This window comes from Bombina bombina, chromosome 5, assembly GCF_027579735.1.
Source record: "Bombina bombina isolate aBomBom1 chromosome 5, aBomBom1.pri, whole genome shotgun sequence".
In the NCBI taxonomy this organism is placed as follows: Eukaryota; Metazoa; Chordata; class Amphibia; order Anura; family Bombinatoridae; genus Bombina; species Bombina bombina.
Window position 1 is genome coordinate 48,830,351 of NC_069503.1, and position 15,511 is coordinate 48,845,861.

Sequence of the window (15,511 nt, forward strand, 5' to 3'; positions counted from 1 at the left end):
TCACTATCATATCCTCTACTAGTGCATTACAGCTACACTATATACATAAAGCTACACAATATATATTAGCACTTTCACTAGCACTGAGCACATTGTCACTGTCATATCCTCTACTAGTGCATTACAGCTACACTATATACATAAAGCTACACAATATATATTAGCACTTTCACTATCACTGAGCACATTGTCACTGTCATATCCTCTACTAGTGCATTACAGCTACACTATATACATAAAGCTACACAATATATATTAGCACTTTCACTAGCACTGAGCCCATTGTCACTGTCATATCCTCTACTAGTGCATTACAGCTACACTATATACATAAAGCTACACAATATATATTAGCACTTTCACTAGCACTGAGCACATTGTCACTGTCATATCCTCTACTAGTACATTACAGCTACACTATATACATAAAGCTACACAATATATATTAGCACTTTCACTAGCACTGAGCACATTGTCACTGTCATATCCTCTACTAGTGCATTACAGCTACACTATATACATAAAGCTACACAATATATATTAGCACTTTCACTAGCACTGAGCCCATTGTCACTGTCATATCCTCTACTAGTGCATTACAGCTGCACTATATACATAAAGCTACACACTATATATTAGCACTTTCACTAGCACTGAGCACATTGTCACTGTCATATCCTCTACTAGTGCATTACAGCTACACTATATACATAAAGCTACACAATATATATTAGCACTTTCACTAGCACTGAGCCCATTGTCACTGTCATATCCTCTACTAGTACATTACAGCTACACTATATACATAAAGCTACACAATATATATCAGCACTTTCACTAGCACTGAGCCCATTGTCACTGTCATATCCTCTACTAGTGCATTACAGCTACACTATATACATAAAGCTACACAATATATATTAGCACTTTCACTAGCACTGAGCACATTGTCACTGTCATATCCTCTACTAGTGCATTACAGCTACACTATATACATAAAGCTACACAATATATATTAGCACTTTCACTAGCACTGAGCACATTGTCACTGTCATATCCTCTACTAGTGCATTACAGCTACACTATATACATAAAGCTACACAATATATATTAGCACTTTCACTAGCACTGAGCACATTGTCACTGTCATATCCTCTACTAGTGCATTACAGCTACACTATATACATAAAGCTACACAATATATATTAGCACTTTCACTAGCACTGAGCACATTGTCACTGTCATATCCTCTACTAGTGCATTACAGCTACACTATATACATAAAGCTACACAATATATATTAGCACTTTCACTAGCACTGAGCCCATTGTCACTGTCATATCCTCTACTAGTACATTACAGCTACACTATATACATAAAGCTACACAATATATATTAGCACTTTCACTAGCACTGAGCCCATTGTCACTGTCATATCCTCTACTAGTGCATTACAGCTACACTATATACATAAAGCTACACAATATATATTAGCACTTTCACTAGCACTGAGCACATTGTCACTGTCATATCCTCTATTCGTGCATTACAGCTACACAATATACATAAAGCTACACACTATATATTAGCACTTTCACTAGCACTGAGCACATTGTCACTGTCATATCCTCTACTAGTGTATTACAGCTACACTACATACATAAAGCTACACAATATATATTAGCACTTTCACTAGCACTGAGCACATTGTCACTGTCATATCCTCTACTCGTGCATTACAGCTACACAATATACATAAAACTACACAATATATATTAGCACTTTCACTAGCACTGAGCACATTGTCACTGTCATATCCTCTACTAGTGCATTACAGCTACACTATATACATAAAGCTACAGTATATACATAAAGCTACACAATATATATTAGCACTTTCACTAGCACTGAGCCCATTGTCACTGTCATATCCTCTACTAGTGCATTACAGCTACACTATATACATAAAGCTACACAATATATATTAGCACTTTCACTAGCACTGAGCCCATTGTCACTATCATATCCTCTACTAGTGCATTACAGCTACACTATATACATAAAGCTACACAATATATATTAGCACTTTCACTAGCACTGAGCACATTGTCACTGTCATATCCTCTACTAGTGCATTACAGCTACACTATATACATAAAGCTACACAATATATATTAGCACTTTCACTAGCACTGAGCCCATTGTCACTGTCATATCCTCTACTAGTGCATTACAGCTACACTATATACATAAAGCTACACAATATATATTAGCACTTTCACTAGCACTGAGCCCATTGTCACTATCATATCCTCTACTAGTGCATTACAGCTACACTATATACATAAAGCTACACAATATATATTAGCACTTTCACTAGCACTGAGCACATTGTCACTGTCATATCCTCTACTAGTGCATTACAGCTACACTATATACATAAAGCTACACAATATATATTAGCACTTTCACTAGCACTGAGCACATTGTCACTGTCATATCCTCTACTAGTGCATTACAGCTACACTATATACATAAAGCTACACAATATATATTAGCACTTTCACTAGCACTGAGCCCATTGTCACTGTCATATCCTCTACTAGTGCATTACAGCTACACTATATACATAAAGCTACACAATATATATTAGCACTTTCACTAGCACTGAGCACATTGTCACTGTCATATCCTCTACTAGTACATTACAGCTACACTATATACATAAAGCTACACAATATATATTAGCACTTTCACTAGCACTGAGCACATTGTCACTGTCATATCCTCTACTAGTGCATTACAGCTACACTATATACATAAAGCTACACAATATATATTAGCACTTTCACTAGCACTGAGCACATTGTCACTGTCATATCCTCTACTAGTGCATTACAGCTACACTATATACATAAAGCTACACAATATATATTAGCACTTTCACTAGCACTGAGCCCATTGTCACTGTCATATCCTCTACTAGTGCATTACAGCTGCACTATATACATAAAGCTACACACTATATATTAGCACTTTCACTAGCACTGAGCACATTGTCACTGTCATATCCTCTACTAGTGCATTACAGCTACACTATATACATAAAGCTACACAATATATATTAGCACTTTCACTAGCACTGAGCCCATTGTCACTGTCATATCCTCTACTAGTACATTACAGCTACACTATATACATAAAGCTACACAATATATATTAGCACTTTCACTAGCACTGAGCCCATTGTCACTGTCATATCCTCTACTAGTGCATTACAGCTACACTATATACATAAAGCTACACAATATATATTAGCACTTTCACTAGCACTGAGCCCATTGTCACTGTCATATCCTCTACTAGTGCATTACAGCTACACTATATATATAAAGCTACACAATATATATTGGCACTTTCACTAGCACTGAGAAGAGCAGCACTTTGTATTAACCCTTCACTAGCACAGAGAGCAGCACAGTGTGTATTAACCCTTCACTAGCACTGAGAAGAGATGCACTTTGTATTAGCCCCTTCACTAGCACAGAGAGCAGCACAGTGTGTATTAACCCTTCACTAGCACTGAGAAGAGAGCTGCACTAGAACAGATCTACACTGTGTATTAACCCCTTCACTAGAACAGATCTACACTGTGTATTAACCCCTTCACTAGAACAGATCTACACTGTGTATTAACCTCTTCACTAGAACAGATCTACACTGTGTATTAACCTCTTCACTAGAACAGATCTACACTGTGTAATAACCCCTTCACTAGAACAGATCTACACTGGGTATTAACCCTTTCACTAGAACAGATTTACACTGTGTATTAACCCCTTCACTAGCACAGAGCTACACTGTGTATTAAACCCCTTCACTAGCACATATCTACGCTGTGTATTAACCCCTTCACTAGAACAGATCTACACTGTGTATTAACCCCTTCACTAGCACAGATCTACACTGTGTATTAACCCCTTCACTAGAACAGATTTACACTGTGTATTAACCCCTTCACTAGCACAGATCTACTCTCAGTGGCGGCTGGTGACTTTTGAAGATGGGGGAACACTAGCCCCGCCCCTCAGATGGCTCCACCCATTTTAATGTGTGTGTGTGTGTGTATATATATATATATATATATATATACGTTTAGCAAAGATGTGCACTCTCACTTACTTGCAGCAACCAGGGTGCTAGTGGAATTAAATATAACATCAAAAAAAGACCTTGCACTCACTGGGTTTTTTAACAAACTTTTTACTTGGCAAAATTAGTGACGTTTCGGGGACAGTGTATCCCCTTCCTCAGACTGGACTTCCTGGTCTGAGGAAGGGGATACACTGTCCCCGAAACATCACTAATTTTGCCAAGTAAAAAGTTTGTTAAAAAACCCAGTGAGTGCAAGGTCTTTTTTTGATGTTATATATATATATATATATATATAGAATACGCAGAAAGCACTCTCACTTCCGAATTGCAGACAGCCAGGGTGCTAGTAATATGTAGAATACAAATAGCAAAAAGAGACTGGCACTCACTGGTCTTATATCAAAACACACTTTACTGTGACGTTTCGGAGATATAAAATCCCCTTCCTCAGACATAGTGTATTAACAACTCAGGCAATTTATGAAACAAACAAACCATCAATCAATAGCCCCACCCCCCAAAATGAGACAAAAAAAATGCCAAACAGTAGTCATAGAAACCACATAAACATGGCCATATAAACAATAGTGACATAACAAAATAAAAAATAACATGTTATCAATCATACAATATGTGATAATCAGCACTAAGGTGAATGAATAAAGTGACACAGTGTAAAACAGTATACTGACCAAACTACTAACTACTAACTAATAACTAATGAGCCATTATGACATAAATTGGACACATGTAGAGGCAATGCAGAATACAAAATATATTGGCAACCGTTACCATAGTGATGTATAGGGTTAAGCTGAGGCTAGAGCAATCGTTATCATAGTACTGCATGTTGAATTACTATCACCTATCATTTAGTTAGCAATGCAGCACGATACTATTGTGGCATATTATAACCAGGCATACACAGTACCAACCTTATTGAGTCTGCGGTGTACTCTGAGAACCGCCATAGCCCCATCCACACCAAAACTGGAAGTGAAGGGATCGGGAATGCCAGACACATAGCGTGACGTCACCGGGAACCGTGGCAACCGTTGTAAACATCCCGATTGGGTCTCCCGGATGCAAAGTGACAGACACCTAAAACAGGCACATATCCCTAATATAAAAGGGGAACAGTGGTGAACTAAAGGCTATATGAAGTGAGTAGGATCAAACTACATGACGGACCAGAATATTTTAGGTGGGTGTGAACGCCCACATCTACAATCAACAAACCCAAAATAAAGTATTGAAGGAACAGTCACCAGTGTAAAAACGTAACAAAGTGAAAAAATGGCCATAACACCACAAAATCTATTTACAACATAAGGTTGGGGATAGGGGGGACGGCGGCTCCCATGAACACTAAAACAAGCCCTAACTACAGGATACGTAACGTGGTAAACAATATGTTAAAGCATCACAGCCTGGTAAATGAAGCATTTTCATCAATTGGTGTTCCTACACACTATATATGCAATGTGACATGGCTCTTATAACAGTGAAAAACAGACTCTAATCTGACAAAAAGTAGGCACTCATACAATGAGAAGTAGGCTCTCCTCACAATGGAAAGTGGGCTCTCATCACATTGGAAAATGGAAATAAAAATAAAAATGTGTAAAAAATAAAAGATAAGATTAAGATATAAGATGCAAAAATAATGAATAATACCTTAATAATAATAATAATACCTTAATAATAATACCTTTTACCTCACTTAAAAATGGCCCTGTACAGGACAGTTAGCTTCCCTGCTTTGAGTCTGAACGGCCCAAAAACACTTCAGGAGGTGAGAGGGAGGAGCCTCGTGGGGGCCATCACATGCAGAGTGCCAGCGTATCAGAGAGGATCACAGAGGCTGGGGGAGGAGACAGAGCACAGGCTGAACCCAGTCACACAGTTCAGCCTGTGCGATTATGCCTCTATAGGCATGAGGCTGGGGAGGAGCTACGCCTGCACAGTGAATACATTGAGATCACTGTGTAGGCATATAGGGCTCTTTACCGCACGTGTGAGTGGGGGGTGGAGACTGGAGTCACTAGACAGACTCAGGCAGCAGCAGGCTCGTGGTGTGTGTCTGTGTCTGTGATGTCACGTCAGCACACTGAGCACTCAGTCGTCCACCCGGTCCTAGCTCCTGCCTCCTGCCTGCTATTAATGTAAAATGTATTGTAATACAGCTCAGGCAGTAGCAGCTATACAGTGACAGGGTACATAGTGTATTTTATCACACTCACACAGTCATCCATCAATCACACACAGTTGGGGAAAATATAAATAAATAAATTATAATAAAATATAAATATATTTTTTAATAATTAATTTTTTTTCTAATTTCTTTTTTTTTTTGGGGCTCATTTTTTTTCCTCCTCTGCCCCCTGGGGGTTCACGTGTGACAGTGCACAAATGGAGGGGCCTCCACTGTGTGTGTGTCTGAGTTTTTGTGTGTGTGTGTCTCAGTGTTTTGTGTGTGTGTCTCAGTGTTTTTTTTTTTTTGTTTTTTTATTGAGGTTTTCAACAGGTACAATAATATGCTCATGTACATCAAAGTAGGAATGACAGTGTGCCAATTATTCTCGGACAGAGACTATAACAATACTTAACATTAAAGAACATGGAACAACAGAAATACAATAGTACAATATAAAGGTAAAACCTCTTTTTATAGTAAATGTGATTTCCTCCGATAGCAGGTACGGTCACTCATGGACCCTGCAAGGCTTTAAATACTATAGAGCATTTATTTAAATAGAAATAACATGATGAAACAATTAAAGTCTCGTCTAGCAAATTATGTTCATCAGTCCTGCTGAGTAGAGTATAGTAGTTAGAGTCAATAGTGTGATAATATGGAAAAGTAGATGCTAGGGGGGTATTTAAGGTTGCGGCATAGACAAGAAGAGCCGCATGTTTAGCCCTCCTCATCCAGGAGGTTCATTATATGGGGGGGGGGGGGGGAGGTGGTAGCTTAAATTCTCAAAGTAAATGGGGAAATGTTTTATTTATTTATCTGTCTTTCCCTTTTGTGTTAATAATTGTGGCATTATAGATATTAAATGTTAGACTGGGCTCTATGGATATACGGCCTAAGTGGGTTACTATAGTGGTTATAAGTGTTAATAGGAATTGGTAACAATCTAAAGATAAGGTATTTGACTGCTCTAGCACATACAAAAAGAAAAAAGAATAATAAAATATGAAGAACTATTGTGCACGATTAACCTCTTGCATAATTATAACAGTTATAAGCAGTTTTCCTAGGAGGCTTTAAGACAATCCATAGTAGATAATAATATGTTTTAATAGCAGATTGTTGAACTAAAGATATTATGACCTTAAGGATGTATAAACTAGGGAACACCTATTAATTACTCAGGACCTTTCCAACTCTACAAGTGAAACTAAAGAGCTTTGCATGGCACCTCTATGAGAATGGGAGCCTATGATATGCCAGCTATTCAGACATAGAGAACGTTAGTATGAGAGACGTATGAAATTGCCATGACAGCTCAACAGCCACGCATAAGGGATTGACAGCTTGTTCAAAGCCTTAAAATCATCTTTAAAACTGAGAAATAACTAGATAGGTGGTAATCTAGCCCTACTGAATTAAACATGGAAGATTTCAAAAGTGTTGTCATGTCAGGAGCTATTGTATACAAGCCTACTGGAGTATTTAAACATTTCACAGTAGATTTTTATACCACTACAGATTCAGCTATAACGCCTTGTGAATATATGTGTAAAAGTATATAATGACTATATCAATCCCCAGGACATAAAAAAGGACATAACAGTCTCATGAATGAGTCCATCTTTGTATGCCATTACAACGATTAGTCACCAAAAGGTTAGGTAATATTAAACAGTTAGCATAACAGATCAATTAGAATGTAGGACCAACAAGCTTTAGTATATTCTGTGTGAAAATACATTAACAGAAAGTCTTGTATATAGGTGCATATCATAAACCATGAAATAAACTGGGAACTGAAAACAATTATATAATAACTGTTGCGCTTGAGATCACTATTATATTGTGACATAACTGATCAGGAAAGTCTCAGGTCTGCAAATCATCATGTTGGAATATCCAGACTGAAACAATTTTGTCCGTTAGTAATAGACACGCACTCAGTATAATCTGTCAAACCATTGCAGCAGACTGTCACCGTGAGAAGGTTTATTAATGGTCTGAGCCTCTATCCAATGACACGCTGCACCAAAAGCTCAATATTAATCTGCAACAAAGACCGGCAGTTCTTAGATGGATCCATAGTAGATTTCAGATGACCGGACCTCAGTCCACCTATGTCCCACAGTGACAAACCACCAGGGTCCCAAGTGAGAATTCGAGTAACGATGTGGGGAAATGTATGGGGCTGCAGAAAAGCTAAAGAGGAGTTCAGTGTTTGCTTCCGTTTATTACCTTCCTTCCAGGCGTAGTTTTGTGTCTGTTGAAAAGCTGAAAAGGAGTTCAAGATTTGCTGCCGCATAGTACCATCCTTCCATGTGTAATTTCGTGTTGGGGTCTCTTTGGGGATATATTTCACAATTTCCTGGGGCTGTAATAAAACTGGTCTTGTGGTGTTAACACTGCGTATCTGGGTTAAAGTAACGTATCTCTCTTCATTCCATTCTATACTCCTAGCCAATGTATCCTCCCGCTGCAGGGGCGGACTCCACTCATTGGGCTTCGTATCCTCCATAGCTGTACCGGAGATAGGCTGTGAGCGCCGGGGCCCCAAAGCCTCACATGCCCTACACTCCATCATATCAGGCTCAGGTTGGGTACGGTGGAGGAGCGAATAAGCACTGTCGCACTTGGGAGCTTTATATAGCAAGTTTTCTAGGGCAGCATGGTGTCTGTCGAGTAGACCACTCAGTGTCTTCATGAATCTGGAAGGGATCTCTAAAGGAGACATTTTGTAATATTACGCCACAAGTGTATGAAACAAACAGCCCGTAGATTTTTCCCCCAGAGATCCAAAAACAGAACAAAACGTGGTCAGCTAGATCTTCAATAGTCATTAATTGCTGAAGAAGAATGGCTCAGAGGATAGAACTTCAGTGCTTGCTGCGTGGCGACATCGAGATGCAATAGCTTTGCAAACATCCTTCAAATAGGTTTTCCTCCGTTCTCACTCTCCCCCATAAATGTATAAGAGATAGTGGACCTTAATAAAGAGAGTCAGGGCTTGCAATATTAAAGTGTTTCCATCTTTTTAGTTCATTAAGCAGGAGCTCTGCTCATACATGTCCGCTCTTCTCGGCGGTTGGCTCCGCCCCGTGTCTCAGTGTTTTTGTGTGTGTGTGTGTGTGTTTTTGTGTGTGTGTCTGAGTGTGTTTCTGAGTGTTTGTGTGTGCATCTGAGTATGTTTTTAAGTGTGTCTAAGTGTTTGTATGTGTGTGTGCCTGTGTTTTTGTGTGTGTCTGCTTTCTGGGGAGGGATGACACCATAACTTACCGCACCGGGTGACACCAACCCTAGTGACGCCACTGGTGGTAGTGAAGGGGTTATTACACAGTGTATATCTGTTCTAGTGAAGGGGTTAATACACAGTGTATATCTGTTCTAGTGAAGGGGTTAATACACAGTGTAGATCTGTTCTAGTGAAGGGGTTATTACACAGTGTAGATCTGTTCTAGTGAAGGGGTTATTACACAGTGTAGATCTATTCTAGTGAAGGGGTTATTACACAGTGTAAATCTGTTCTAGTAAAGGGGTTAATACACAGTGTAGATCTGTGCTAGTGAAGGGGTTAATACACAGTGTAGATCTGTTCTAGTGAAGGGGTTAATACACAGTGTAGATCTATTCTAGTGAAGGGGTTAATACACAGTGTAGATCTATTCTAGTGAAGGGGTTAATACACAGTGTAGATCTATTCTAGTGAAGGGGTTATTACACAGTGTAGATCTGTGCTAGTGAAGGGGTTAATACACAGTGTAGATCCGTTCTAGTGAAGGGGTTAATACACAGTGTAGATCTGTTCTAGTGAAGGGGTTAATACACCGTGTAGATCTGTTCTAGTGAAGGGGTTATTACACAGTGTAAATCTGTTCTAGTAAAGGGGTTAATACACAGTGTAGATCTGTGCTAGTGAAGGGGTTAATACACAGTGCAGATCTGTGCTAGTGAAGGGGTTAATACACAGTAACCTATGTAATGTGCACATTAACTGCTTCCGTGTAGTTAAAGTTGGAAAAGTTTGTTTCTCTCATGTAAACTGTTTATTGAAAAAGAAGCCGAAGAATGTTCCAATTTCGGGCGAGGGCAGATAGGCTCCAGAGTGCTCTGTTCTAATCAGAGCCTTGGGCGCCGCAACTGCCTCTGGGAACCTTACCATGGGTCTCAGCCCGCACGTCTTGAAATTCTCTGTCTGGGAAATTATCTATCGAATCTATCTATGTAATTCAAAGTGTCACCAATTTTTAAACTGCACAAATAAGTAAGCAATTGCAAATTCATTTCCTATATCAAATCTAAAAACTGCAATAAAAAAATTTGTGACTGCAAATTAATTTCCTAAATCTAATATTTTAAACTGTTTGATTGTTTGTATTATATTTTTTTAATTGTTATAGTTGAGTTTAACAAAATAAATAAAGAACATGATGTTAAATAATAACATTATGTTAATTTCATTAATTGTTATAGGTGAGTTTAACGAAATAAATAAAGAACATGATGTTAAATAATAACATTATGTTAATTTCATTAATTGTTATAGTTGAGTTTAACGAAATAAATAAAGAACAGAATGTTCTGATTTCGGCAGATACGCTCCAGAGTGCTCTGTTCTAATAAGAGCCTCGGGCGCCGCAACTGCCTCTGGGAACCTTACCATGGGTCACAGCCCGCACGTCTTGAAATTCTCTGTCTGGGAAATTATCTATCTATCTATCGAATCTATAATAAATAGATAGATTCAATAGATAGATAATTTCCCAGACAAAGAATTTCAAGACGTGCGGGCTGTGACCCATGGTAAGGTTCCCAGAGGCAGTTGCGGTGCCCGGGGCTCTGATTAGAACAGAGCACTCTAGAGCGTATCTGCCCTCGGCCGAAATCGGAACATTCTGTTCTTTATTTATTTTGTTAAACTCAAATATTATTTAACATCATGTTCTTTATTTATTTCGTTAAACTCAACTATAACAATTAAAAAAATATAATACAAACAATCAAACGGTTTAAAATATTAGATCTAGGAAATTAATTTGCAGTTACAAATTGTGTCTGAAGCGTATCTGCCCTCGGCTGAAATCGGAACATTCTGTTCTTTATTTATTACATTCTTCAGCTTCTTTTTCAATAAACTGTTTACATGAGAGAAACAAACTTTTCTAAAAAGCTAAAGTGCTTTTTTTTTTGCACTTTAACTAGTGCCTAGTAAGTAATGTGCAGATTATCTAGGTAATGTGAGCAGGGATAGGCACAGACAAAGGCTGTGTTGGACATTTTCCAAAGTACAGACCTTAGTGAAGGACACCAAGCTACATTTGAAATTAAAAACATTATTTTATAGTGCTTGGTGTTATTATACTGATGCACATACCACTGATCCTATAACCAGCCCTCCTCTGGCCAATACCCATGAGCCAGTGTCACTACTGTGTCCTTATATAGCGCTGGGTGTTATTATAGTGATGCAGATATCACTGACCCTATAACCACTAATCACTTGCCTCCTAGGATTTTCTCTGATGTCTGTTTACTTTGGCTTTCTACACAATCACACTCGGCGTGTTTGTTCACACCCCTTTCTTCTGACATCACACTAGGAATCTTTTATAACATGCACGCTAGTTTAATGAACCACTTTTTACAAACTATTTTACATATGCCCCAATCTGGTAATAACAGATCAATAGTGACAATTAAAGTGTTTTTAACATAGTACGATTCACATGTTTTTAATGTAAACGCTTTCTATGTATCACTACTGAATAATGGAATATACCATTATCAGTTGGTCACAGGGCTATTCGATTTGCTATTTAAAAGTCAAATATATATATATTTTTTATCATCCATATATAAAATTAGTGATCTGTTGTCCTTGGAAAATGACCAGTGTGTTCTATTTGCTTATATGATTTACAATAATGGTTTGTAATAATATATCATCTTTATTTATGTCAACCCTCCACTCCCGCCATATGTATTACGGTATATCCTGCTATGGGTGTGCAATTTTTCTGATCCCTGATTGGTTCTTTCTGGTTTTAAATATGGCAGCTGAGAGTTTGTTTGTATAGCCTAATGAAACAGTGTGTTACAATGAGAAACGCGTTGCTGTTGTTTTTATTATTGTAATACATTTTTAAACTCTTTTAACTCTCCATCTGCTGCTGAATCATTTTTGTTCCTGAAACTTTTCCATCTACTGGACTTTCTGGACACTCTGCACCTTTTTGAGTAGGGTTTCTGGACCTGCTGGCTCACCACTGCTTTACAGGCTTGTCTAGACCCTTCCTCTTCAGGTATCTTTGGACTCTCCCTGGTGAGACGAGGATCCCTATTGGTGATATCTCCTTCTGGTCTACTGGATGATGTGTGGTTCCGGACTGCTGGTATTACACATCAGTGCTTTACATTTTGTGTAGGATTCTTTAGCTCCTATCACTATCTGTTCTGAAGTTGTTTATGATTTACACTATGTGGTGCCCTCTATTCTGCTTTCCATAGATTCTCTTACCTGTGTCGTGGCACGACAACCCGGAGGAGCGGCCTACTACTCTGGATGTGCTTTATTTGAAACCACCTGGAATTGCATGAGCAGGACTGTTACACCATTGTATATCATCTACTGGACTATTTAGTCTGTATACCTTTTTATATCCTTGCTTTTTTTCCTTGCTTATTATTGTTGTTTTATTGGAATACCTAGATATTCTAGCATATTGTTGTATCATTGAAATTTTCTAGCACCCCATTTATCCGACCCTAGGCACCTCTTACAAGTACCCTGGTGACGCCAGCTGTCACTAGCGTACTAGTTGTCATTAAATTCAAGTGTAATCAACCACAAACCATACATAGGCCTAGATTTAGAGTTCGGCGGTAGCCGTCAAAACCAGCGTTAGAGGCTCCTAACGCGGGTTTTTTACGCACTCCGGTATTTAGAGTTTATTTACCGCGACTCAAAATACACCTAACGCTCAACTTTCTACCGCCACCTCAGACCCAGTAGTAAACATATACCGCACAAAAAAACATCCACGAATCACAAAACAAATATTACACAAAGTACACTTACACTCATACAAACACAACACTATCTTTATTTTTCGGAATTTTTATTTTTTCTTTAAAATACAAAGGATTAAAGTTGCGAGATCTCGGGTGTTTGAAAAAAATCCACACAAATCCATTTTCCCATTGACTTACATGGACATACGGGAAAAGACCCTCATATACCTACATCTAACGAATAACATTATCACAAACATACACTCATCGATGCATACAAACAATATACACCACATTACATACACAAAATATTTATTTATTACAAAAAGAACACGATTTAGTTACTTTTTCACACAAGCTCATGACGTCACTCACTTTACGAGGAAAACCAGTCTTAGAAAAAAAAATATAGAAATCTTTGGAGCCTCCATTGACTTCTATTGGGAAGACGTGCTCGTGCACGCGAAACCCTCATTTCCCTAACGCACGCAAATAGCGTAGACTGAAAAACTCCAAATACCAGCGCTAGAAAATACATGCTTTTATGCGTTAGACCCAGCTATGATAAATAGATCAAGAAATGACTATTTCCCTATGGTGGATTTATGTTTTTTAATATTAAATATTCACCACACCATAAATATTTTTAACACTTTTAGATTACATCAACTACAAATCCCCATCACTAGTAACACATTATTATTTCAATAAAATTACATTTACAATTAAAATAAAATTCAATACACATTTCTGGATTCACAAACACTACACAATGGGAAACATCTCTCATTTACCTTTATTATTGCATTTCTGTTATTCAACTCATATGCTTGCAGCAACTGCATATCTACATAGGCTTAACACATGATCACTCATGGATGCACATACATTACTTTTAACATTCAATCATACATGTGCATTCAAATGATGGGGGAAAAACACATTACATTCTCTCGAGGAATCACAAAACACAACATATGGATTTTACTGTACTTTTAACATCATGATTCCATCACCAGAAACCATTAGGAATTACGTACAACAAGAACATCATTACACCAGATTACAGATGTCACTTTATGGGAAGGAACAACAATGCCAGACCGCTATATAGAAGTCAGCATATGTGGGACACAATCACAATATATACGTACATGTACATAACACGCATCACCCATCACGCAACCACAAAGCACACATTTAGATTTTATTCAGCACACAATAACAATGTAGCACAATACAACAACACAATGAGGATTTCACAACTACATAGGCAGGTTAATAATATCATGACGTCATTAGAAGATTCAACCATACACATCACAGATTCACCACTGTACCGCCCCTTTAGGAACTTTAACACTCAATACTACAATACAACATATACGTAAAACACACTTTTGAACAGCATTATTATGGAGATTTCAATGGGACAATTCAGAAATATTGTCAGATCGCACATCAATTATATATATAATACTACAGATGACAGCCGGAAGTTATTCAGTATTCGTGCAATTTTTATGGGACGCATACAATATCGTCAGATCGAAAATCACTTATATATACAATACTACAGATGACAGCCGGAAGTTATTCAGTATTAGTGCGATTTGAAAGGGACGCGTACAATATTCACATCTCGGCAATCACTTATATATACAATACTACAGATGACAGCCGGAAGTTATTCAGTATTAGTGCGATTTGAAAGGGACGCGTACAATATTCACATCTCGGCAATCACTTATATATACAATACTACAGATGACAGCCGGAAGTTATTCAGTATTAGTGCGATTTGAAAGGGACGCATACAATATTGACAGCTCGGCAATCACTTATATATACAATACTACAGATGGCAGACGGGAATTTCGGAATTATTATTGCGATTTGAAAGGGACGCGTACAATATTTTACAGCTCGGCAATCACTTATATATACAATACTACAGATGGCAGACGGGAAGTTCGGAATTATTATTGCGATTTTAAAGGGACGCATACAATATTGACAGCTCGGCAATCACTTATATATATAATACTACAGATGACAGACGGGAAGTTCGGAATTATTATTGCGATTTTAAAGGGACGCGTACAATATTCACATCTCGGCAATCACTTATATATACAATACTACAGATGA